This window comes from Crinia signifera, chromosome 2 (assembly GCF_055691185.1).
Source record: "Crinia signifera chromosome 2, ASM5569118v1, whole genome shotgun sequence".
NCBI classification, from domain to species: Eukaryota; Metazoa; Chordata; class Amphibia; order Anura; family Myobatrachidae; genus Crinia; species Crinia signifera.
The window spans coordinates 355,613,350-355,639,561 of NC_139218.1; the positions used below are offsets into that span (position 1 = coordinate 355,613,350).

A 26,212-nucleotide genomic window follows, 5' to 3' on the forward strand; every position below is an offset into this window, starting at 1 on the left:
TCCAAGCTTAATAAATCTGCCCCTTCCGTTAATAATGAACAAGCTTGAGTTCTGTTATGTCCGTGTCGGTGTCTTGGTTCGTCCATTGGCATCGCTTACTGGAATGCCATCAGGTCTACATTTGTTATTCATCTTAAATATGTTTTTTATTGCGCAACAAATGTATGGCAATGTGCATTGATACAATTTGTTCATTTAATAATCTGACTCATACAGTATATCAAGATAAATACAATTTTCCACAACAATACACAGCGCCCATACTGCAGACACATACAGTAGGTCTGAGGGTGTCATGTCGCCTGAGAGCACTCTGTGTTATTCCTACACTACAATTATCTTATTTCTCAACAAAGCAACACATCCATCATCCGCAACTCGCTAAATCGCTGTGAGTTATGTAAATACAGTTATGCCTATCAGTACGTGCTGGAAACACCTTTGTAGATAAGGTTGTACTTAAAGGAGCAGATAGGGAAAATATTTATTTCACAAGTCATAAATATATTATGTTGGCCCCTCACCTATAAAATTGTGAGGCTGCCATTATGTGTGGTACATAAATAATAAGGAGAAGGCCACCAATGATTAACAAGAAGCTCGATTCTGGGCATTGGCAGTCATTTCAATCTGATCGTGCTGTTGCGAATTCGTAGGCCATGTGATTTTCGGATTACTGCACATGCGTATGGCTAATAGTCGCATGCGAGAAGCCATCCTGACCTAAAATCCCTGTCTTTTTTAATCGCTGGCCGTACGTAAGTTGATTGACAGGAAGCCAGCGTTTGTGGGTCGGTCATTTACTGGAAGTGTCGAGGAAAATGCAGGCGTGTCCAGACGTTTTCAGGGAAGGCGTGTGGCGTCAGCTCTGGCCCTGGACACCCTGTTTCTATCGCACTGGCTGAGTAGGCCCTGAGCTATGCACAGACTGCACACATGTGACAAATCATTTGCTGGTGGTTGCAGCTAACTGCAGGGCTGCAATATTTTTGCAAGCTTTTAACAGTCTTGCACAGGGCGGGATTTCACTCTGGCTGGGCGACGATTACTTGATTGCAAATTAGCAGCCCAGTGATCAGGTCTTAATAACTCCCATTGTGTTAGCCCACAATATGGTATATGCATACCTCCCAACTTTTCAGAGAAAGAAAGAGGGACAGCCACGTGTGGCCAAAATTAGGGGGTGTGGCTTAGTAGCAAAGCGTGACATTCCAGCGAGGCCATGCCCCTGTATTTGCCGCTGTGGGGTCCTGACCAGCAGCTCTGTAAGCTGCTGGCCAGCCCCCAGCCTTTCTGCTGCGTGAATAGATGCTGTGGGCATGCACACAGTGTCTATTCACTGGATGACAGGGGGCCACTCCAACTCCCCCCCATGGGAATGTCCCCAACAACCGTGATGTTTCTGCGGAAAGTGGGACAGTTGGGAGGTGTGTATTTGTCAGTGATATGTAATATGCAGCCTAAACCTAGGTACACACAATACTATTATTGGGCCTATTTGCCTTTAATTGGGTGATCAGCCTGATTTATTGTATAGTGTGTATGAACGATCTAGTGGGTTAGGGTATCACATTTCCAGACGTGACTCTATACCCTTCACACTCTACCGGTTTGGCTTGTACATTACCATTTTATTAAAGGTCTTTTCCATCAAATGGGGCTGCATCATTTGTACCGGATGGCTGCGTGCCAATGTGAATATGTTTTGAATATGATTTTAACCCTGTTCAATCAGATTTTTCTGTTCAATCAGATTTTAAAAAAACAACAACTAAGGGATTTAAAAAAACTAAAAAAATAATTAGACAGTTAAACTAATATAATAAATATCTGCTTTTAGGCTGCATAAAAACATATACTGCACATACAACATATACTGCACATACAACATATACTGCACATACAACATATACTGCACATACAACATATACTGCATATACAACATATACCGCATATACAACATATCCGCATATACAACATATACCGCATATACAACATATACCGCATATACAACATACTGTATACTGCATATGCAACAAATACTGCAAAGCACAAATACCCTAGGTCTATTTGATTGCTTTGGTGATATTTTGCATATATACTGCATATATATGCATTTACAGTAATTGTCCGTTCTTGCCTGTTTGCATTCACATTAGTTTTATAAAACATGATGATGATCAGCTAGCTGAATGTGAATTTCAACCGGCAAACTGAAATGAAGCAGAAAGCTAAAGTCACTTTCCATTTAAGCTCCAGTAAGTGACAGCTATGTGTTATGTGTCCACTAACATCACAGGACAATCAGGTTTAGATTCACCTGGCTAATCCTTAAGTATTTGGCTAAACCCAGCCCAAAGCAATATATGTAAAAGGAAAAACAAGTGTAATACACAGGTATTGTAATAAATACAGAGAGTGGATACGCAGCAGCAGATGGCTGATACTGACAGGACTGTGCATCATTGTGTCCTGTCCCCTCATGTCTAGGGCATACTTGCCTACTATTGAAAACTAGTTTCAGGGAGATTATAGTTGGTAGTAGAATTTTGCATAGCACCCAGTTGAGGGGGCGTGTCATGCGCCACCTAAAAAAAGATTGTGAACGTGGCACCTAGTGCTGGGAAATAGTGCTGATGATTCAATGTAAATATATCTACTACTCATTCCTTTTCCCCAAAAAAATGTAACAGTGTAATGTGAGCTTTGTGACATGAGGGAGATTGCTAGACTAATGAGGGAGAGAGGGAGATTGCTGTTATTTCAGGGAGTCTCCTTCAGAATGCAGGAGGGTAGGAAACTATGGTCTAGGGGTGATGTCAAAATCACACAATTCCCATTGTATTAGCCCCAGCCGTTACCACAGATCTACAAAAAGCAGCTTAGTTGCTGCTTTGTTAGGGAAAAAATATTTTGATCTATGAGGTGAGTTTTGGGATATTCAGAAACAGCCACTGGGCAGGATGTACTAAGTAATTGTGGTACATCCTGCCACACATCGCATTGATACCATGTTAGTACATATGCAATTAGTATCGCAAAGGACAGCTCTTGCAAAAAGATCTGCCCCTTGTGAAGCCGCCGGCGCCAGGTGAGAGGGTCCTCCCGGGTCCCTCTCACCTCCTATGCCAAGAGTCTCCTGCAGCAGATGGCTGCAGGGACTCCTGGTCTCCACCAGTCACCATTGCAAGGGAAGAAGAGGTTGCCCGGACAGCCAATGAGGGGGGAGCGGTGTGGGGTGGCTGGGTCCGGTGCGGGGTGGCGGGGGATGCAAAAAGAAGCCCATGGGCCCTTATAGGGTAACACCAGAAAAAGCTGACATTACCGCCTGTAGCGGAAGCTCTGCGGTCCCAAGTTTACATCTGAAAATGCGGGCAAAAACCTCGAAAAGATTTTTTTTTTACCACATTTTCCATTTGATACATCCCGGCCCCTGAGTGCGCCAAAATGTTTTATTTATTTTTTTATGAAAGATTTCATGTTTATTGTATAGTATGGGTGAGATGTATCAAACTATCTAAAGAGGACAGGTGAAGGTGTTATCCATAGCAATTACCAAACAATCAGATTCCAGCTTTCCTTTTATAGAAAGTGCTACAAAAATTAAATATAGAATTTGATTGGTTGTTTTGGGCTACGCCTCCACAGATTTGCTAAATCTCTCCTATTTCCCTTAAATACTTATAATATACTAACAACCTTGGCTGTATACATTCCGTAGAAGATGAGACGCACGTGATTCAGTGGTTTTCCCTCATACCATCCTGGATTGTAAACCGAAAATAACTAAATATTATGGGCCTTATTCTAGTTAACTCTTAGAGGCAAATTCCTTCTCAGATGGACAAAACCATGTGCACTGCAGGGGGCAGATGTAACAGGTGCAGATGGAATTAGTTTTGGGTTATTTTGTTTCTGTGCAGGGAAAATACTGACTGCTTTATTTTTACACTGCAATATAGATCTCATTTTGAAGAAAAACCCCACCCAAATCTAACTCTCTCTGCACATGTTATATCTGACCCACCTGCAGTGCACATGGTTTTGTCCATTTGAGAAGGAAATTGCCTCTAAGAGTGAACAAAGAATAAGGCCCTATGTTTGTTTTTACTTGTGTAGAATTCCCCTCATGTTATTGCTACAAGTTGCAAGTCAGACCAGCAGCTAAGCGTTAAATTCCTTCAGAGGCATTAGCATAGCTGAGAGGAGTCACTGGGTTACAGACCTGTTAAAAGACCAGTTTGAGCTGGAGTACTTGTTTTAATTATAGGTTTTAGCTGCCGTCTAACCAGATTTTGCACCTAGGGTTTAAATTGCTGTTTGCCAAGTGTACGATGTCATTAGCTGCGGAGGTTTTACACCACAAACAGCCACATACAGACAGAGAGACAGACAGGCAAAGCAGGATACTGGTGAGGAGGTGACAGCATTCAGCAGGGTGGGACATGCTGAACAGTTGCACAATTCATTCTACTGTATGTCAGCTCCTAATGACCTTGAACAAGACATATCTCCCAGACACCAATAATTAAAGTGTAACTCAACAGGTGGGTAGTACTTAAATCTGCATGTAAGAATAATTATTATTCCGTTTAAGGTCCATACACACTGGGAGATTATGCCCAGCATGTATGGACAGCGATGATCGCTATCATCGCTGGGGGGAAAGCCGCTCAGTGCATACACACTGAACCGCTTTCCCACTGCCTGGCGCTGTCAGCGGGTGTGTGTGTGTGTGGGTGGGGGGGGGGGGGGGGGGGCGGGGGGGGGGGGGGGAGACGGCTTTGTATAGTGCAGCACTATGCAATAGGTAATACCAGCAGATGAGCGGCTTTCCTGGCGATGATAGAGGACCACGCAGCAGCGCTCCCCACTCATTGCCAGTCGGTACACACTGGGTGGCTTTGAGCCTCAAAACTTGCTGTTTTGAGCAGTTTTCAGCTCACAGTCGCCCAGTGTGTATGGCCTAAACACTGAAAAGGACAACATTTTCTATGGAGAAAAAATTACTAAGATGGGAGTTTTAATTCAGATGGGATGTTGCTATGGGCAACCAAGCAGATACTATCTATTATCTTCCAGAAGGTGCTAAATAAAAGTATTCATGTGCGAATTGAGCAGGAAAAAAATGCGATATACAGCGCAATTCGCACCCTTTTACATTGGCGAATTGGACATAACATGCAAATTCGGCAGTTTTTTTCCAAAAAATCGCAAAAGTCGAATCATTTCATCCTATAAAATGTCACCCGTAGATTCTGATTAGTTGCCCATAGCAACAGCCCATGTGAAATATTACTCCCATTTTAGTAAATGTCCCCCTATATGTTGGAAATGTGCAACTGTTGAGCTACAGTTACCTAGGGGACGAAGTATGAAACCTTGGAAAGAGATAAAGTGGAGAGAGATTATCTAACATCCGCCACCCATTACCGCCCCCCCCCCCCCCCCTCCGCCGGCTACTGCATTCTTACTAATCGCATATGCTCTAAAGCTCTGATATATCGCTCAGCGACCAAATTGCTGAGTGTCCCGTTTTCATCAGCGATCAGCTGCTGGTCATAGGAGCATGCGCTGACCAGGCGTGCAGGCTTTAGAGAATGCGAAAATGCGGTAAAATCCCCGATAAAGGGTTTTTTACCGCATTTTCACTGTAGAGCATCTCCTCCTATGGGTTGGATGCTCTAAAGCAAAAATTCAGTAAAACCCTGGTTATCTGGGTTTTTACTGCATTTTCATATGCTTTAAAGCCCCTCTGTCCAGGCAGCGCTGCAGAGGGAATTGCCAGCATTTGATAGCGATACCCGATAGAAGCCTATGGCATACCTCCCAACTTCTTCAGCAGGGAAATAGGGTGGAGCCGTGCGCGCGTCTGAAAAGGGGGCCTAAACTGATGAGGGTGTGCCCTATGCAAATGAGCCGCAATTGGGGCACGCCCCCCTTTTTCGCCCTCTGCGATGCTGAATAGAAGCATGTGCACAGCATATATTCACTTCAGGCTGGTGGGACTCCCAACTAGCTACTAACTGTCATTTTTCAATCTCAGAATTCGGTGCACTAAGCATTGGAAAGAAATAAAGTGGTCTGAGATAAGCACCAGCTAATCAGCTACTAACTGCCATGTTATAGGCTGTGCTTGCAAAATGACATTTAGAGCTGGTTGGTAATTTATCTCTGTCCACTTTATCTCTTTCTGCACAGGCGCAAAACCCATCCTGCGCTTGTGCAGAATGGATCTTGCAATGTTGCATGACTGGCATGCTATGGCATTTGAGGGCCAGCGCCTGACCCCTTTCTTTTACGCAGGCTGTAGCAATTGTAAATCCTCAGATGCGGCACTCGGATCCTCGCTAATGCTAAAAGGAGGTGTCTACCTCCCACAGAAATGCCCAGCTGCTTCCTTGTGGATTTAGACCTCATTGGGCCTCATTAGACCTCAAGATACCGGTTTGGGGCCCTCCTCCCACCAACAATCCATAGCAATATATATTTTGCTGCTGGTTGCAGGTGGCATTGATAGGGTACCTTGGCCCGTGCACAGTCTACCAATAAATGATCAGCTTAGTGACCATCGGCATTGTGTACAAATCTGAATCGGGCTTTAGGTGTAATAAGTGTGTCACATTTTATTCTATCAAAGAACAGCAAAGGAACTTTGGGAGTGGAGGCAGGTCCATGTAATGTCACATGGTAGTCACGTAATGCTCCCCTGGGAACGTTTTGGATGGCCAGGATATCTTTAAGCGGCCCCTTGGGACCTGCTGGGCCTTAGGCAGGCACCTGGGATACTTGTGGAAAATCCCCCTTTTCATAACATCACAGTGTAATAATCTACTACTTCAGAATTACCCATTGCATTTTTCCTAAATACTCTTCAATTTAATCTCAGCTATGGCTTGCATCTTGGACTACTTGCTGCATAGGGCCACAAGCTACAGCAAAGAAATCTGCAAGTAAAGAAGCTAGAGTAGAGGGTCTATAGGTTAAGGCTTGTTGGGCTGCATGTAGGTTAGGGGGCACTTAAGTGTATTGCAGATTATAAGTGCCCCATCATAGGGTACTTTGCCTCTCTAACCCCTTGAGTGGTGGGTTATGCTGGGGCAGGACAAACCTACCAGGGCAGGTTTGTCCTGCCCCAGCAAAACCCACCACAGAACGTAGGCTTCCCCCCTCACCTCCGCTCCAGCGTTTGAATGCCAGAGCTCCCTTTCGCTGCCCCAGCCGCCAGTCACAGCAGTGATCACAGGGGGCAGGTTCGGGGATGTTGAGATTTCATTACCTGAAGGGTTCTTGGATCCAATACTGATTCTTCCGGCCATGGAAACCTTTCTAACAGTGAGCTGCTTACCGGGGAACACCAGAGTAAGCCGCTTATACTGAACTCACTTTTAATCATCTATTTGAGAAATCATTATTAAATTGTATTACACTTGATTGGGCCTCATGTCTCTTTCCATACAATATGGGTGATACAGTATGTAATCAAAATTACAATTGTAGTAAAAAATGGCCGAAATAGTTTACTGCAAATTGCTCATGTTGCTGTTCTGTATCATAAGATAAAAATCAATCAATGATGATCACAAGCTCAAGTCTGAAATATACAGGCCTCGTTCAAGCCTGTCTCTGTTAACGAGTTGACAATGTTTAGATTTGGCCTGTTTTCAGATGGGTCTCTCAGATCAGCTAATGAATATCAATATTTTCAAAATTCACTCGCAGATTTACACAGGGTGGGTTTTCTTTCTGTATGGGCAGTGGCTTCTACTAATCAGCGATCAGATCTGGTTAAAGCCCTAGGGGAAGATTATGTAAACTAAAAATGAGAGGGTAAAAACCCCGTTATTGAGGTTTTTACCGCATTTTAGGATGCTCTAAGCATCCCCGCTTATGGTTACCGCGGCGGAGGGCATCTCCAGAAAAATCTGGCGATGCCCCATAGAAGCCTATGGGCCCCGCACCGACCCACCGCCGCCCCGCACCGACCCCCCCTCACCTGTGTCTGGGCAGCACAGAGCTGTGTTGCCCGGACCTGTGACCTCCTCCTCCCTGCACTGTGATCCTCTTCCGGGTGCAGGGAGGATGAGAGCCAGCCCCCCCCCACCGCAGCAGCACCAGCATTAGCCAGGTAAGGGAGGGAGGGGGGAGACGCCGGGTCCCGATGGGACCCGCTGACTCACCGCAAAGGACAGCTCTTAACGCAAGAGCTGTCCTTTGCCATAATTATCACATATGTTAGAGCATATGCGATAATTATGTATGCGATGGGCGGCGATGTGCGGCGGAGCTGGGGTGCGGATGTAAGAACATCCCGCCCCTAATCCTTTTATTTGCTATGTTGCTTTTTGTGTGGCCATACCCAGCACAGAACAAACAATAACAGAGACACTTGCAGGTCATAAATTATGAAACTGACTAAAATAATATATGAAGACATAAAGAGGTCAATACAATTATAGGTGATGTGCTACCAAACATCGGATGTGAATACATCAGCCAGTTACTATTTATGTTGAGGGTACTGTAACTGCCTGATGCAAGGCAAAACTCGCAATGTGGGTGGACGTGATGTGCCATTTTGGAACGGCCATCGCATGCATTGAATGTAATTGAATTTCCCATTAATTGCAAAAATCAAAAAGATTTTTTTTAACAAAAAGATGCATTTATTAATTGCAATGCAATTTTATTCAGTTACGTAAACTATTGAAAACTATGAAAAAAAAAATAGAAATTAATATACTACTTTATATTTCAAGTGTTATTCAATATTATCCAATTATTCCAATGATATTGTTCCCTCACAATCTATATTCTTATATTCTTATTGGGGGGAAAAAAGTTAAAAATATATGTTATATATATATATATATATTTGATAATAAATGTCGACATGGGGAAGGTAGACAGTCGGAAGGTCGACGTGTTTTTTTTTAAACTTTTTCTCAAAAACAGGGGGTAGTTCATCCCCTATCATACACTAATGGGCCCCATACATCAGCAATCACAAATTATGGATTTCCAGAAACAGGGATTTTTTGGCCAGATAAATGGATTTTACAATCTATCTGACTTGCCCACACATTACAGATTTTTTCAGTGATCGGCAGATTTTTCCATCTAAAGATTGCATCTTCATATCTGGAAATTGCCCAATCGATTGTCATTTCAGCTGTTCATAATGTAAATAGATGAAGAAGACGAATTGGGAATGCCCACACATATAAAAAAGATCTGCAGATAATACCAGATTATTAAACATGTTTAAAAATCTGATTAAGCAATCGATTGGCGATTTTGATTGGGATTGCCAAAAGGGGGAGCCCACACATCTAAAATTAATTGTGGCAATCATCTCCAGATCTGAAAATTGTCACAATTAATTGCTGATGTATGGGGCCCTTCAGACATGGAATGAGATTAAAATAGTGTGCTGAGTGCAGCGAGGCACTGGGCCTGAAACATGGCAAGCACAACGAGCCATGTGAGGGGATGAGGTACACTGACTTACATCGACATAGACAGGAAAAAAAACGAAAAAAAAACAACAACATGTCGACCTTCCCAATGTTGATCTAATGTGCGTGTTGACCTTCTGACCTTAGCCATGTCGACATATTTGAGGTGTTGACCTAAGCCATATCGACCTTTAGTGGTCAACCTAATGTCATACTTGTCGACTTTTACATTTGCCTGCTGAATCTCATGGTCGGGGGGCGGAAACAAGGCGACTGACTCAAAGCCCCGCCCCCAATCCACACAAACACCGCGATTCGCAGGTCTGCGAGTAGGGGGCAGGGCTAAAAATGACGTGAAATTACGCGTTTTGCGTCCTCACGGACCCACGATTTGTGGTAAACGAGGGTAATATGATCTGCGGGGAGGGGGGGAGCAGGGCCTCTGGCCGGCAAGGGGGAGACTTGCCCACCTTTCTGGGGGGCCGGGAGGTGGACCCGATTTTCGGGAGCCTCACGGCCATTCCGGGAGGGTAGGCAAGCCTGCTTAACGTATGTTTACCTTCATTCTGTTGACTCCATGACCCATACTCCAAGGCTGGCACTGCTTATTGCAAACAAAGGGGAGCTGTAAACACTCATGAGACAGATGTACTGTATGCAGGCAATGATACTACATTAGGATGTTCCTTACCTCACAATTTATTCAGTCAAACAGCTCCAGCTTTGGAATGGTGCAACTTCCTGTTTGGAACTTAACTGCTTCCTCCTGCAAAAAACACAATGATTAAAAAATCGATACCCCCAACACTGTATTGACGGGGCCTTTGTAAACAATGTGATCTACAATTTACACATATTTTTTCTCTCTACCACCCTTAGTCCTCATGGGCCCCGGTGCACAGGTCCTCAGGGGCAACTGCTGCACCATTGGTAGTTCCGACTATCCTCCGAATTCGACTGCCTATATATAATGCACTACCAATAAGCTCCATCATCGTGAACCACGCTACCTGTCAGGTGCTCAGACCTTACTGCTCCCAGCACTGCTCCTGGCAGAGAGGAGGGTTCACACGGGCCTTTTTACTCTCTTACGACACCCTTGGTTCATGCGTTGACTGATATGCGCTCTGCTGAGGACACTGTGACGGATCCAATTGGCCATTTTCTTCTGTTAGGCAATGCTATGTACAGATGATGTTGCTTACCTTGCCAAGCTTAGGAATGTATACAATTTAAGCACATATACATTTTATGTGCTCCAGAGAGTCACGTCAAGTGCATTTAAATAACGCCAACAGATAAGCTTCAAAAGCAAGAGACCTCATGCTACAGTGTGTTGGATTCAGTGCTATTTTTCAGCAGGCTCCAGCAGGAACTGAGGCCCTTATTCTAGTTCACTCTTTCTGCCAAAATCCTTCTTAGATGGACAAAACCATGTGCACTGCAGGTGAGGCAGGTGTTACTTGTGCAGAGAGAATTAGATTTGGGTGGGGTTTTACTTCAAAGTGAGATTGATATTGCAGTGTAAAAATAAAGCAGCCAGTATTTACCCTGCACAGAAACAAAATGACTCACCCAAATCTAATTCTCTCTGCATATTTTAAATCTGCCCCCCTGCAGTGCACATGGTTTCTCTTGTCCCATCACATACTTCACATGAGCAGAACTGTGCCCATAACCTCACATCACACCAATGGTGCATGTTTCATATATCAATGTGGGTTATTAGACATGGTTGTGTTCACATGTGACATTGAAGTGTAGCACTATCTACAAACACACCTTTCTATTAGTCTCAAAACATACATGTAACATATGTACACACATATGACATTATCAGGGGGACAAAGACCAGGGCAATTTTTCAGCAGTCTCCAGCAGGAACTGAGGCCCTTATTCTAGTTCACTCTTTCTGCCCAAATATTTCTTTGATGGACAAAACCATGTGCACTGCAGGTGAGGCAGGTGTAAAACCCCACCCAAATCTGATTATCTCTGCACAAGTAACACCTGCCTCACCTGCAGTGCACATGGTTTTGTCCATCTAAGAAGGATTTTGTCAGAAAGAGTGAACTAGAATAAGGCCCTCAGTTCCTGCTGGAGCCTGCTGAAAAATAGCACTGGTTGGATTTATCTTGTACTGATTGGTTGCTCCACACGATCAATTGATGATTTTATAAGCAGTTAATAAATCTAAATGTAATTTTACAGCTGCACAGACAAAGCAATTCTCCATGTAACCCAGTTATACCGAAATGCGCTATATGTCAGGCACATATCCTATGTTAAATAACTGAATTATGCTTTGCCATCCAAGCAGAAATGTTCAATAGGCAATGTTACTGCTACCGATATTATATTGCTTTTCAACTCATTTGCAAACTGGGAAATGACCAAAATATGTTTTATTTTAATGGCTAATGATCACGGCTGTCGTGCATAGGGAACAATGCCCCCCCATGTACACTGAATGATAAACTCATTTCATTCCATTTGTAATGAGCTTATTAAACTGGATTTAAACCTGTACTTTATGTGTAAATAGTATTAGTTGCTCTTTTCTATATTTTTGTTGGCTATGTGTTCCTTCTGCAAAATTCAGATGCCATTAAAAGAAAGGAAACATATATACATGCATGCTGTCCATAGAGGGGATTGCAAATGTGCCCAAAAATATTGCACCAAACATACATACCATCCAAAATATAAATTCACAAAATAGCAATAAAGTGATATAACGAGTGTAATTCAAAATCTAGAAAGCTTAATTGGTGACACACTGAAGTGAAGGGAAAATGTTCTTAAAATGTTACATATATGCAGTCAGCCTTGATGATGACGCATCATGCAATATCTTTTAACCTAATAACTCCCATTTTACATGTCCACCTGCAGTTTAATATGTTACAAGGGTAGTAAGTTAATTCTATGAAAGCTAACAGTTTTTAGCTGACATACTGTAACACTGAAGGCTCTAAGGCAGTGGTTCCAACCCTGGTCCTCAAGTACCCCCAACAGTGCACGTTTTCCAGGTCTCCACACAGAATCACAAGTGCTATTATTAGCTCCACCTGTGGATCTTTTCAAATGTGCCTGAATAACGAGTGCACCTGCTGGGTGACCTGGAAAACGTGCACTGTTGGGGGTACTTGAGGACCAGGGTTGGGAACCACTGCTCTAAGGGAGGGATTAATGGACGGACGCTTTGGTGATCTCAGCTGCGATTGTTTGAAGCTGCCCTGAACAGTACAGAGGTCACCGGGTCCATGGTGAAGGCACACCAACTGCAATGCATATTCACAGTACACATACAGAGCCTTCAGTAAGCTTGAATATATGCATACATGGCTCCGCCATTTTATGCTTGCATTTTTGCTAGCTCTCCCCAAAAATGCCAACAAACTGCCTGTCAATCACTCTGCATAAATTTAAGGGCAGTGCATAGCACAGCTATTAGTATTTGGTGCATTAGCAGTTCAAAGCCTAGTTATGCGCAATTTACCAATAATCACTCAATTGCAAAAACATTGGCATAGCGTCCATCATCTCGACTTCTATAGGCATCATAATAAATGTTGGTACTTGTGTAATATCTGGGCGCCCGATTTTTGATCGGGTCAGAAAACTCGCGTTGATCGCATCGCGACGCGATTTTCCATAGGATTCAATATTAAAATGGTCCTGTTCATTCCCCACTATCCAAGTGGGCATAGAGTTGCCCACTGTATATTATCCCCGCACTTGTTTCTCCAATACAATGATGATTGGTGAACTAAACTCATCATAAACAGTGTCTTACACCATATCCACAGCCATCCAACCAACTGTATGAGCGGCATATGCTATAGGCAAAATACCCGAATCCGCCTCACCAACCTCACTGCGGCCCCTTTCATACACCTACAGTGGCATATCTTTCTGTTATAATGCAATTTAATTGAGGAAGTATAATACTCCATATCCAACCAATTTATTGCATACGAAATTGCGTGTGGATACACACCAGGCGATTTGAAACAAGACACACCAAATCATCGTAAAATAAATGTGAGGGGGCCCGAACAGTGGGGATACTTGTGATATTAGACCACACACACTAGTGTGCTAAACTCCCATATCCCTTCCCCAATACACAATGTATTTTGATTTGTGATTGTTGCGCACCACAGGCAGTACCAGAGAGACTATCGGACAGGAGTCGTGGGGTCAGACCCTGACCACGATCTCCTCCAATCCTGCTGCACAGCAGCCAGCTGTTTGGGCTGCTAAAGATGTCCGGCGTCCATACTGCCTACCTGTAACATCAGCGTGTAACCGGAATACAAAGTTGCACTGATAGGGGGAGCCGCACTGAGACCATCACACTGCGGTGTCTCCCAGTGTAACACCGGCATACAAACTACAATAACACTGCCTGTGTGTATACCCGGAGAACAGACAGGTGTACAGAGAGAACCTGGGCGTATGAGCGGCATGCTATAAGCAATACTCCTGCCAACCTCATTCGCCGTTAGGAGCTCCTCCACGTATTTACAGCCGAAGTGCTACCTGATACAAATAAATAAACTGTAATATTCAGTAAAAATTTGAATGTATGAACCAACCAATTTATTGTATCAATCTCCATTGTGGGTACACACTGGGCGATTGTGATAAGACGCATTTAATCACATGATAATAATTTTAAGGGGACTCACCCAGTAGGGGCCCACTGCATATTATCCCCACACTTGTTTCTCCAATACAATGATGATTGGTGAACTAAACGCATCATAAACAGTGTCTTACACCATATCCAGAGCCAACCAACCAACTGTATTTATTAAAGCCTGAGTTTGGTAGTGTATGAGCGGCATATGCTATATGCAAAATACCCGAATCCGCCTCACCAACCTCACTGCGGCCTCTTTCATACACCTACAGTGGCATATCTTTCTGTTATAATGCAATTTAATTGAGGAAGTATAATACTCCATATCCAACCAATTTATTGCATACGAAATTACGTGTGGATACACACCAGGCGATTTTGAACAAGACACACCAAATCATCATAAAATAAATGTGAGGGGGCCCGAACAGTGGGGATACTTGTGATATTATTGAAGGCAGTGATCAGTGCACCCATCAAGTGTGGCACTGATACAACCACTGTCCATAACTTTCATTAAGGGATATCGAAACACACTAAGCAAGGATTCATTCCTTTTTTATCTTTACCTTGAAAAAACTTTACCCATGTATGTTATGTGTTTTATATATCGCCATTTTAAGATGTAATAATTAAAAGTTAATTTTTATTAAAACCACCTCTCTTTACCAGTGCGCCACACTAATGACAGCCTTCTCTTTCTCAAAAACTGTATCTAAGCTTCTGTTCTAGTGGCAGCACACCCTAAAATAAAGACTTATTTAAAGTCTCATCATTATATAAAAGGGTTATATCACATACACAGATATCCTCACCTGTGCGATTGGAAAAAAGCCTTTTTTTTGTGCGTCTGTGACCACATCCTGCACAGGAGAGAATTACTGACAGTATGAATATTAGATTTGCTATTTGTATTTTTTTAAGGAAATTGGACACACCCCACATACCCAAATTACGCCTAGATCCGTTCATCCCACACCCTATTTCTGATTTTATCACGCCCTTTTCCTGCATGGCATTTTAGATGCTGAAAATAATCACTGTCCTGGCAAACGCTGAAACATTGTCAGGTAAATCTGGTAAACATAAAATATGTATTCCTCTACCACTAGATGGGATACGGTCATATTGTCTACAGCATTTAGGTCTACAAGCATTAGGTCTACACCACTAGGTCGACCTGCATTAAGGTCGACCTGCATTTAGGTAGACATGCATTTAGGTCGACATGACCGAAGGTCGACAGGGTCATTAGGTCGACGGGGTCATTAGGTCGACTTTTATATGGTCGACAGGGTCATTAGGTCGACATAGGGAAGGTCGACAGGCAAAAGGTCGACATGGGGTCATTTGACTGTTTTATGAGTCGACATGTGTCGACAGGCGGTATTTCATGCCCTACCATCCACTAGGGCGTGGTGGGAGAATAAAATAGTGTGCCGAGCGTAGCAAGTGCAGCGAGCCATGCGAGGGGATGCGGTGCTATGTTGACTGTGTAGTTGCTTGAAATTTTTTTTTCCGAAAAAACAAACAAACCATGTCGACTTTTTCATTGTCGACCTAATGACCCTGTCGACCTTATACCTGTCGACCTAATGACCCTGTCGACCTAACACCTGTCGACCTAACACATGTCGACCTAATGACCCTGTCAACCTAATGCAGGGTTGCTGACCCTCCCGCATTTAGCGGGAGTTTCCCGCTTTTTGGTCCTTTCTCCCGGTCTCCCGGGAGTACACAGGATTCTCCCGTTTTTTCCCCCTGCCTGGGGAAAACCAGTTACTGCGCATGCGCAAGTCACAAAGTGTATAGGCTGGCTGACGTTGCGCGGCTGTCCTAGTATTGCCGGCGGGGCTTCTGTGGGACATAGAGGGTATCGCTGGGTGCAGCAGCAGCACAGCATGGGGCAGCCTTGGTAGCAGGAGCAGTAGAGAGAGAGCTGACGAGCAGCAGAAGGCAGCGCCGCAGAGGAGATGGTGATTGGTGAGTAAGTTAGAGGCTGGCTGCTACGGTGCTGCCTTCTGCTTCTCTCTCTCAGCTCCCCGGCGTCCCCGCTGTTTTATTTAATAATGTTTCTCAGGCTCTGTCTCCCTCACCCTTCAGACCTTCACGCTGCTGCAGCACCACTAGATAGGTGTCTATTATTTTTTAGAGAGAGAATTTGGATGGAGATAAAGTTCTAGCCATGTTACAGGCTGTGCTTGAAAAATGACAGGGCAGATGGAGATAAAGGGGGTAATTCGGCCCCGTTCGCTATGCTGCATATATTCGCTACTTAGCGATCAGGTAAATGCTGCCCGCCGAACGCACACCCACCCCGACGCCTGAACCCTCACACTATAAAATGGCAGAAGTTGATTGGTTGCTATGGGCAACTATTTCATGTTATCACTCTTGAAGGTTTGATACATCTGCCTCTATATGTATATAAATAACATTATTATTATTATTATTATTATTATTATATGTGAATGCCATAAGTATGATGTTGCTTTAACATTAAACCAGAGGTTCCCAAACGCGGTCCTCAAGGCACCCCAATGGTCCAGGTTTTAGGCATATCCATGGCTCAGCACAGATGGTTAAATCAGACTTACTGGGTTACCAATTAAGTCACCTGTGGCCAAGCATGGATATACTTAATACCTGGACCGTTGGGGTGCCTTGAGGACCGCGTTTGGGAACCTATGCATTAAACTGATATTCTGTGGCCTGCTCACATGTTCTAGCATAGCATAATTATTTAGTAGTCATACATATATTGTGCCAAGGGCCACTAAGAGGGGGGGGGGGGGGGGATCGGGTACTAATTACCTGGGCTCGGGTTTGCTGGAGGGGCCAGACGGGGGCCCTGGTCCGACCCCCTCTGTCCCTCCCGGGCAGCAGCAGCACACACCTACAGCATGTGCTATGCTGAGTCTGCTGTCAGCACATCACATGCTGTAGGTGTGTGCTGCTGCTGATGGCGTGGGTGGATTATAACACTCCCCCCTCGACTTTAGAGGTTTTTTTCACTCTCCTCAGAATAATTTTGGGGGCGTGGCCTTATGGCGGGAGGTGTCCACTCCTCCCACAATTAGGCCACACCCCCAATTTTACTAGGGCCCGGCATACCTCTCGGCTGCCGTGATTGTGCCTCCTTGTGGCATATGACTGCACATTGAGCGTTGCATCTAACTCAGGGGCAGATTTATTAAGCTCAATGAAGTGATAAAGTGTCTGGTTTTTATCACCTGCCAATCAGCTCCTACCTGGGAAGTTACAGGCTTGGTTTGAAAAATGACAGGTATGAACTGATTGGCCGGTGATAAAAACCAGACACTTTATCACTTCAACGAGCTTAATAAATCTACCCCTCAGTGAGAAAAATGTGGTTAGGTCCATGCCGGTCGAGGGTTTAGTGTGAGGTACAGATTTAAGAAAATATGAACATGTGATGTTCCCGGTAACCCTGTGGCTACCTAAACTCTCTGGCTTGTGTTTGGCCGAGCATACTGTTGCCTACTTCTAGCTTTTACTGTAGTTCTCCATGAATGGCTTGGTGCTCTTAAGGCTGAGCCCATAGGTTTGAGAGCAGGGTCTACGAGCACTGCCCTGGTGAACCCATGGCCTACTACCTGCCGTCACATCTCAGTTCATGACCTGGAGTTCCTGAAGTCTATTACCTTAGTCTCACAACCAACCATAAGCTGTCTACTGCCGCTAACTATCCATCACCTGCTCATCCCAAGCTCCCATTAACCCAGAGCATACCGATGGTATGGGATAGTCTTCACCACAATATTCCCTCAGAATTCGACTGCCTATATATAATGCACTACCAAAAAGCTCCGTCATCGTGAACCACGCTCCCTGTCAGGTGCTCAGACCTTACTGCTCCCGGCACGGCTCCTGGCAGAGAGGAGGGTTCACACGGGCCTTTTTACTCTCTTACGACACCCTTGGTTCATGCGTTGACTGATACGTGCTCTGCTGAGGACACTGTGACGGATCCAATTGGCCCTTATCTTCTGTTAGGCAATGCTATGTACAGATGATGTTGCTTACCTTACCAAGCTTTGGATTGTATGCAATTTAAGCACATATACATTTTATGTGCTCCAGAGAGTCACGTCAAGTGCATTTAAATAACGCCAACAGATAAGCTTCAAAAGCAAGAGACCTCATGCTACAGTGTGTTGGATTCAGTGCTATTTTTCAGCAGGCTCCAGCAGGAACTGAGGTCCTTATTCTAGTTCACTCTTTCTGACAAAATCCTTCTTAGATGGACAAAACCATGTGCACTGCAGGTGGGGCAGGTGTTACTTGTGCAGAGAGAGTTAGATTTGGGTGGGGTTTTACTTCAAAGTGAGATCGATATTGCAGTGTAAAAATAAAGCAGCCAGTATTTACCCTGCACAGAAACAAAATGACTCACCCAAATCTAATTCTCTCTGCATATTTTAAATCTGCCCCCCTGCAGTGCACATGGTTTTGTCCATCTAAGAAGGATTTTGTCAGAAAGAGTGAACTAGAATAAGGCCCTCAGTTCCTGCTGGAGCCTGCTGAAAAATAGCACTGGTTGGATTTATCTTGTACTGATTGGTTGCTCCACACGATCAATTGATGATTTTATAAGCAGTTAATAAATCTAAATGTAATTTTACAGCTGCACAGACAAAGCAATTCTCCATGTAACCCAGTTATACCGAAGTGCGCTATATGTCAGGCACATATCCTATGTTAAATAACTGAATTATGCTTTGCCATCCAAGCAGAAATGTGCAAATAGGCAATGTTACTGCTACCAATATTATATTGCTTTTCAACTCATTTGCAAACTGGGAAATGACCAAAATATGTTTTATTTTAATGGCTAATGATCACGGCTGTCGTGCATAGGGAACAATGCCCCCCATGTACACTGAATGATAAACTCATTTCATTCCATTTGTAATGAGCTTATTACAACTGGATTTAAACTTTATGTGTAAATAGTATTAGTTGCTCTTTTCTATATTTTTGTTGGCTATGTGTTTCTTCTGCAAAATTCAGATGCCATTAAAAGAAAGGAAACATATATACATGCATGCTGTCCATAGAGGATTGCAAATGTGCCCAAAAATATTGCACCAAACATACATACCATCCAAAATATAAATTCACAAAATAGCAATAAAGTGATATAACGAGTGTAATTCAAAATCTAGAAAGCTTAATTGGTGACACACTGAAGTGAAGGGAAAATGTTCTTAAAATGTTACATATATGCAGTCAGCCTTGATGATGACGCATCATGCAATATCTTTTAACGTAATAACTCCTATTTTACATGTCCACCTGCAGTTTAATATGTTACAAGGGTAGTAAGTTAATTATATGAAAGCTAACAGTTTTTAGCTGACATAACACTGAAGGCTCTAACCCTGGTCCTCAAGTACCCCCAACAGTGCACGTTTTTCAGGTCTCCACACAGAATCACAAGTGCTATTATTAGCTCCACCTGTGGATCTTTTCAAATGTGCCTGAATAACGAGTGCACCTGCTGGGTGACCTGGAAAACATGCATTGTTGGGGGTACTTGAGGACCAGGGTTGGGAACCACTGCTCTAAGGGAGGGATTAATGGACGGACGCTTTGGTGATCTCAGCTGCGATTGTTTGAAGCTGCCCTGAACAGTACAGAGGTCACCGGGTCCATGGTGAAGGCACACCAACTGCAATGCATATTCACAGTACACATACAGAGCCTTCAGTAAGCTTGAATATATGCATACATGGCTCCGCCGTTTTATGCTTGCATTTTTGCTAGCTCTCCCCAAAAATGCCAACAAACTCTGGCAAACTCTGTGTAAATTTAAGGGCAGTGCATAGCACAGCTATTAGTATTTGGTGCATTTGCAGTTCTAGGCCTAGTTATGCGCAATTTACCAATAATCACTCAATTGCAAAAACATTGGCATAGCGTCCATCATCTCTACTTCTATAGGCATCATAATAAATGTTGGTACTTGTGTAATATCTGGGCGCCCGATTTTTGATCGGTCGGAAAAATTGCGATTTTCCATAGGATTCAATGTTAAAATGGTCCTGTTCATTTCCCCACTATCCAAGTGGGCATAGAGTTGATTTTGTATAGCGTGGCGAGCGCAGCGAGCCACCGAGCCCGAAGAGTGTCGAGCGCAGCGTGCCCCGCGAGGGGACGCGGAATACATTTTAAGTAATCCGCATCCCCTCGCGGGGCTCGCTGCGCACACCACGCTATATAAAAACAACTCTATGCCCACTTGGATAGTGGGGAAATGAACAGGACCATTTTAACATTGAATCCTATGGAAAATCGCGTCCATCGCATCGCATGCGATTTGGTCGCGATGCGATCGACGTGATGTTACCGGAAAATCACGTCCATCGCATCTGATTGTATGCCTTAAGTTAAGGCATACAATCAATCGCATCAGGCGCCCAGATATTACACAAGTACCTAAATGTTTAGGGTAGGTATGGGGAACCTTTGGCCCTCTAGCTGTTGTTGAACTACACATCTCAGCATGCCTTGCCAAAGTTTTAGCATGGCCAAATAGCAAAACTGTAGCAGGGCATGCTGGGATATGTAGTTCAACAACAGCAGGAGGGCCAAAGGTTCCCCATGCCTGGTTTAGGGAATAGAGGAGTAGATGTATGAAGCAGTGATCCAATAAGAGTGGAGAAGTGTGTCGGTAACCAATCTGCTGTGAAGTAACATTGAGCAAAATGATCAGTAGCATGTAATTGGTTGCTGTGACACTTCTCCACTGGTGCAGTTATCCAATCCTATCACTGCTTCATTAACATTACCCCTCTAATGTTGGCTATAAGCTTAAACCATCTGTCAGCTATTATATGATTTTGGGGGTTTCTATGTCTATTTTGTGTTGGATTTACAGTACTGTATATTCAATTTTAGTAAATGTTAGTAAATCAGGGACCATTTAACATTGATTCCAATGTAAAAATCAGGTTGATCGCGTCACCGCATGCGATGCGATCCGATTTAAAATGAAATCGGATCGGATAGCATCGTATGCCATCGTACATCATCGAGTACCGAATCCGATGCGATCCGATTTCATTACGGTGCCGTACGTAGAAAACCTGGGCGCTCAGATAGGAAACAAGTACCTAAAAGCTTTCTATAATCTGCCTTATTTTTACAATACGTGTAATTTCCCACATCCATTGTGAGCCCCGGCAATCATTGTCTTTCACCAACTCCTCATTGCCTGCTACTTTATGACTAGTTATCATGGGACTTAATAAAAGATGAATTCATATGTATTGAATGTGAGTTGGGAATATATGCATAGAAGGCCTAATTCAGCATCAGTCACAGTTTTGACACCCAGCATAAGGCAAGACTGCTCAGTATTTGAAGTTTCACCCCACAAAGCACTTGCAAAAAATTTCTTTGCTGCAATTGTATCTCTATGGTAGCCCCCTGTCTGCGCAGCCTGGGCCCATATGTTTTGGCTCACAATGTCTACGTGTGACATTATGCAGCAGCTCTAGACTGCCCTGAAAAAGATGCAGACACGACTGTCTTGTCTGGACTGCGCCTGCCAAACGCCGCAGTGCCACCCCTGCCGTCTGTGACCACATCCTGCACAGGAGAGAATTACTGACAGTATGAATATTAGATTTGCTAGTTGTATTTTTTTGAAGGAAATTGGACACACCCCACATACCCAAATTACGCCTAGATCCGTTCATCCCACACCCTATTTCTGATTTTATTACGCCCTTTTCCTGCATGACATTTTAGATGCTGAAAATAGTCACTGTCCTGGCAAACGCTGAAACATTGTCAGGTAAATCTGGTAAACATAAAATATGTATTCCTCTACCACTAGATGGGATACGGTCATATTGTCTACAGCATTTAGGTCTACAAGCATTAGGTCTACACCACTAGGTCGACCTGCATTAAGGTCGACCTGCATTTAGGTAGACATGCATTTAGGTCGACATGACTGAAGGTCGACAGGGTCATTAGGTCGACAGGGTCATTAGGTCACCTGTTATATGGTCGACAGGGTCATTAGGTCGACATAGGGAAGGTCGACAGGCAAAAGGTCGACATGGGGTCATTTGACTGTTTTATGAGTCGACATGTGCCGACAGGCGGTATTTCATGCCCTACCATCCACTAGGGCGTGGTGGGAGAATAAAATAGTATGCCGAGCGTAGCGAGGCACCGTGCCCGAAGCATGGCGAGTAAGGGGATGCGGTGCTATGTTGACTGTGTCGTTGCTTGAAAAAATTTTTTTGAAAAGAAAACAAACCATGTCGACTTTTTCACTGTCGACCTAATGACCCTGTCGACCTAATGACCCTGTCGACCTAACACCTGTCGACCTAATGACCCTGTCAACCTAATGCAGGGTTGCTGACCCTCCCGCATTTAGCGGGAGTTTCCCGCTTTTTGGTCCTTTCTCCCGGTACACAGGATTCTCCCGTTTTTTCCCCTGCCTGGGGAAAACCAGTTACTGCGCATGCGCAAGTCACAGAGTGTATAGGCTGGCTGACGTTGCGCGGCTGTCCTAGTATTGCCGGCGGGGCTTCTGTGGGACATAGAGGGTATCGCTGGGTGCAGCAGCAGCACAGCATGGGGCAGTCTTGGGAGCGGGAGCAGTAGAGAGAGAGCTGACGAGCAGCAGAAGGCAGCGCCACAGAGGAGATGTTGATTGGTGAGTAAGTTAGAGGCTGGCTACTACGGTGCTGCCTTCTGCTTCTCTCTCTCAGCTCCCCGGCGTCCCCGCTGTTTTATTTAATAATGTTTCTCAGGCTCTGTCTTCCTCACCCTTCAGACCTTCACGCTGCTGCAGCACCACTAGATAGGTGTCTATTATTTTTTAGAGAGAGAATTTGGATGGAGATAAAGTTCTAGCCATCAGATCCTAACTGCCATGTTACAGGCTGTGCTTGAAAAATGACAGGGCAGATGGAGATAAAGGGGGTAATTCAGCCCCGTTCGCTATGCTGCATATATTCGCTGCTTAGCGATCAGGTAAACGCTGCCCGCCGAACGCACACCCACCCCGACGCCTGAACCCTCACATTACAGTGTGAGCGGAGTTGTATGCTAACCCAGCCGCTCGCATGTGCCCGCACAGAGGAAAAATCATTCCACAGTTACTCACCATCAAAGGATTGTTCCCTGCCCAAGCAGGCAGGGTCGTGCCTGTGTTTGCTGGGGTCTGGCTTCAGCATTACCATGGGCGCGCCCACCGTTTTTCGTGGGCACGCCTGAGAAACGCTGGGCGGACCCCGGTGACCACCTACCTGTAGCTCATTTTGCGAACTCCTCGGCATGTGAAAAAATTCATAGAAGGCGTCCGTTCTGGGGGTTTGCACATATGCATAAGCGACTATGTGCATGCGCACACCCCCACCAGCAGAGACGGGGCTGAATTCGGACCTGTAGGAGTGTGACACACTCCTTGATTAAAACCTCAGTGGAGTTTGAAATGCGTTGGAGGGAGACGGGGACGCATGCTGGTTTTAAGGTGGACTCACGTATCATCTGGCGATCAAAGGAGGTAAACCGGGACCGACGAAGTTCACCCACTGGACCCTAAGAGAGCTGCCTAATACACAGTTCTCCATTGCTAAGGCAACCCCTGGTATAATATCTGGGAGAACACGCCCAAATACAGGAGGACGAGCAACCACAGGAAATAGTGACGGGGAGACGTTTGATTTCAGAATCCTGTCCATTCCTTCCTTTACCCCATAATTCGGAGGCGGAGAAGAGGAGGCACTATCTCCTAATAGGGACGTATTGTTTCTATACTTACCACTTGTTGCGCCTGGTGGAGGGATCACACCTGTTTGTGTAATTTTTACACACACTCTTTACAACTTTAGCGCTTCAGCTTTCCTATTACCAAGATTTAGTACAATTTTTTCTTATATTCATATAATTATGCGCCGTCAACAAATGTTACCTAGGGACCCACTATTCTCTCCCCAACACATTGGGCCAGATGCACTAAGCATCAACAGTGATAAAATGGAGAGTGATAGACAGACAGCCAATCAGCTCCTACCTGCCATGTCACAGACTGTGTTTGAAAAATGTCAGACAGGAGCTGATTGGTTGGTTGTTTATCACTCTCCATTTTATTACTTTTGAAGCTTAGAGCATCTGACCCATAGAGAAACCAGTTATTGGGTCACCAAGGTGATTAGTGCATTTGTACTATGTTCAGCTAGCATAGTGTGGATAACAGTGGTAAAGTTAGGTAGAGTGGTGCAAATAGTAAATCTCAGTTGGTAGAATTATATTTACTGAACATATTCTTGGGGGAGGGGTCAAACCGCGACTCTCTCTCAGAGGCCTCACTGAAGACCAAGGCACACAAATGAGAGAGACACAGCGTTTACTTTGGCATTTTCAAGGAATTCGACTCTGAGGCCAATGGCTGCATGACCCACACTTCATCCACTGTGCTAAGTCTCATTTGCACAGTACCCGTATTCTATAAAATGGTGTCTCACTCAACCTTTTGTACAGGCTGGGGAAGAAAATGTCAAACATGTCCAAAATCAACAGAATTGGATGTATTTTGTGGGAAGTGTTTATAAAGGCCGAACACATTTTGCCTCAATGCTGGCTTTATTCATTGATTGGGAGAGCAAATAATTCTGGCTACCTGCATAAGATGCAATTTGTTCCGAATGAATGAAATTATCCCTGGTAATATCCGCCCAGTAATCAGAGAGAGCAGGGCTCACAATAAAGTCTTTAAATGTATGATTAAAGGATGGTTACAATACATACAGCAGCATCTGTGGGGTGTTATGCAGCATAAACGTGCTTGATTATTGTAAGTAGTTTGCAAGCCTTCATAAATATATAGATTTATACAGTGTAGCCATTTTAAGACCCATGATGCACTTTGCGAAATTACTATAAAAATGTATACATTAGTCTTACTTAGACATGTAACCAACATAGTACAAATATTCCCTAATCCATGTAAACTGTGTGCATCCTGTTTGACTATACATACAAGCAACTGCATTTGTGGTCCTAGCAGATATTCTAGTTCAGGGGTGGCCAACCAATGAGAGAGAAAGACACAAAAAATATGCTCTGTTAAAACAAAGAGCCGATACCATTTAAAAATGGGTGTGGCCTATCTCAGAGAAGGCCACGCCCCATGTTTATATGGGCTGTGGCTTAGCTGGCACAAGGCCCTGCCCCATTTTTGTGTTTAAGGCATAAGAAAAAACTGCACTCCATTACTGCTATAAATCCTGGGTGCTAAATCACATAACAGTGGGTATATGCAATGTTTCCAAAACTGTAAAAAAAGATATCTGCACACCTCCTGATAAATATATAAAAAGTTTTATAAATTGCATAAAAGCAAAAAAAAAAAGGTTATCAAGCATATGGCAGCATTTTGTTAAGCACAATAGGTACAGGTTTACTTATCAGTCATCACTCCATGAAGGTAGGAGGAGCCTGTAGCCATATAGGCCAAAAAGTCATTTTTGGGCTAGATAACTTTTTTTTTTGCTTTTATGCCATTTATAAAAAAAAAAATTATATTTATGAGGAGGGGAGGAAAGAGAGAGAGAGAGAGAGAGAGAGAGAGAGAGAGAGAGAGAGAGAGAGAGAGAGAGAGAGAGAGAGAGAGAGAGAGAGATGCGTTTGAATAAGAGACATTGCATAACTTTAAATTAGCCCAGGAGGGCTCAGGATGTCAGGCGGACCACGGGGCTGAGGCGGTGAAGGCGCCACACGGAGAAGGAGGATGACAACTCAAGGGGGCATAATGGTACAGCTGACCCTAAAAGTAAGGCTTAGTATGTTAAACATTTTTGTTTTGAGGTTAGTGTAATTAGAATACTACCCCCAACCCATCTGTAACTCCACAACCGTCCCTGGCACCAACTCTTGGGGCCCTGTTTGGCATTTTCCAGTACAAAATGTCACATCCCTTGTTCTGACATCTCTTTTTGGAGCTGGTTCTGTTTGTTCCCTCCAGAGAATACCCAATGACTATTGTGTAGAGCAGAACTATCCCGCACAGGAGCACAATATAAATAACCATCTGAGAGTTTCCTTTCTAATA

At 44.1% G+C, this 26,212-nt stretch overlaps 1 protein-coding gene across 2 annotated transcripts in view; it reads right to left on the reverse strand.

Annotated features, from left to right (window-relative positions):
* The window catches only part of FRY (FRY microtubule binding protein), a 367,656-nt gene that overhangs the window by 269,409 nt on the left and 72,035 nt on the right, over positions 1 to 26,212 (reverse strand). The window contains exon 3 of one of the 2 annotated variants that reach the window (XM_083169830.1): positions 10,150 to 10,224. The exons of the other annotated variant lie outside the window; for it this stretch is intronic. The gene's annotated coding sequence lies outside the window, so the exon portion shown is untranslated. The remainder of the gene's footprint in view (positions 1 to 10,149; positions 10,225 to 26,212) is intronic. 2 annotated transcript variants of the gene reach the window in all.